This window comes from Capricornis sumatraensis, chromosome 1, assembly GCF_032405125.1.
Source record: "Capricornis sumatraensis isolate serow.1 chromosome 1, serow.2, whole genome shotgun sequence".
Lineage (NCBI taxonomy): Eukaryota > Metazoa > Chordata > Mammalia > Artiodactyla > Bovidae > Capricornis > Capricornis sumatraensis.
The window spans coordinates 83,300,256-83,301,802 of record NC_091069.1 but is presented as its reverse complement, the minus strand read 5'-3'; the positions used below and the strand labels follow the sequence as shown (position 1 = coordinate 83,301,802).

Here is a 1,547-nt window from a genome sequence, read left to right as displayed (position 1 = left end):
AGGCTCCCCTGTCCCTGGGATTCTCCAGCCAAGAACACTGGAGTGGGTTGCCATTTCCTTCTCCAAGGCATGAAAGTGAAAAGTGAAAGTGAAGTCCCTCAGTCATGTCTGACTCGCAGCCCAGTGGACTGCAGCCTACCAGGCTGCTTTGTCCATGGGATTGTCTAAGCAAGAGTACTGGAGTGGCTTGCCATTGCCTTCTCTGATTGGTACATCCTATTAGGATGTAAATTGAAGACTGGAATCATGTTTTATGCACCTTTTTGTTCCCAACACCTAACATCGTGCTTGGCATTTTATGGATACAATGATATTTTTGTTACAAACGTGAAACTATTTTCTTCAGTTTGCATAATCAGAAGTTAAATCTGTTTCAAAACTTCCTGAAGTTTCTCTTTTTTCCTGACTTATCCATGAAGTTATCTACCTATTTCCATAGATTCCACAGCCAATTCTTTTGTTTATAACAAAGATGCTCATTCCATCATCCTATTGGTCAAAAGTGTTCCATTATAGTCATTTATGTCTACTAATAAGAAAAGAATAATCATTTTGTCTTGGATTCAATCCTGATTTAAAGGCTTTTTAAAGCAGAAATAACCAAAGCAATCAGTCCATCCTAAAGGAAATCAGTCCTGAATATTCAGTGGAAGAAGTGATGCTGAAGCTGAGTCTCCAATACTTTGGCCACCTGATGTGAAGAACTGATTCATTTGAAAAGATCCTGATGCTGGGAAAGATTAAAGGTGGGAGGAGAAGGGGATGACAGAGGATGAGATGGATGGATGGCATCATTGACTCAATGGATATGAGTTTGAGTAAACTCTGGGAGTTGGTGATGGACAGGGAGGCCTGGCGTGCTGCAGACCATGTGGTCCCAAAGAGTCGGACACGACTGAGTGACTGAACTGCACTGAACTGAACTGCAGCAATCAAAATACAAGTGAGTGAAGTGAAGTTACTCAGTCGTGTCCGACTCTTTGTGACCCCATGGACTGTAGCCTACCAGGCTTCTCCATCCATGGGATTCCCCAGGCAGGAATACTGGAGTGGGTTACCATTTCCTTCTCCAGGGGATCTTCCCAATCCAGGGATCGAACCTGGGTCTCCCGCATTGGAGGCAGACGCTTTAACCTCTGAGCCACCAGGGAAGCCCTCAAAATACAATGTGGATGTGAATTTGGAGGTTTGGGACTTCTTTATAAATACAAATTAATTTCTTTTTTTTTTTTATTATTTTTCATCATCAACTCAATGTCATTTACATATCTGTATATGTATGGATGTATAAATATATCCACACATACCTGTGATGGAAGAGTGAGAGTTCAAATTAGAAAGAATTACCTCAAAATAATAGTTTTCTCTGAGAGATGATTTTTATTTATATTTTTCTGTATTTTTCTTTTTTATATTTTCAAAATTAGTCCAATCATCTTATATATTTTGTCTCAAAAATATGCTAGTCTAAAACAAAAGGAGACCTACAGAGTTCTCAAATCTTTTAATCAAGTAATAAAATTAGTTTTTAATATAATATAAAAATT

General features: G+C 38.8%; 1 non-coding gene across 1 annotated transcript; it reads right to left on the bottom strand.

The window, feature by feature from the left end:
- Positions 1-1,079: 1,079 nt before the first annotated feature.
- TRNAW-CCA (transfer RNA tryptophan (anticodon CCA)) lies at positions 1,080-1,151 on the bottom strand. Its single transcript has one exon. It is a non-coding gene; the product is annotated as a tRNA-Trp (tRNA).
- Positions 1,152-1,547: the final 396 nt, after the last annotated feature.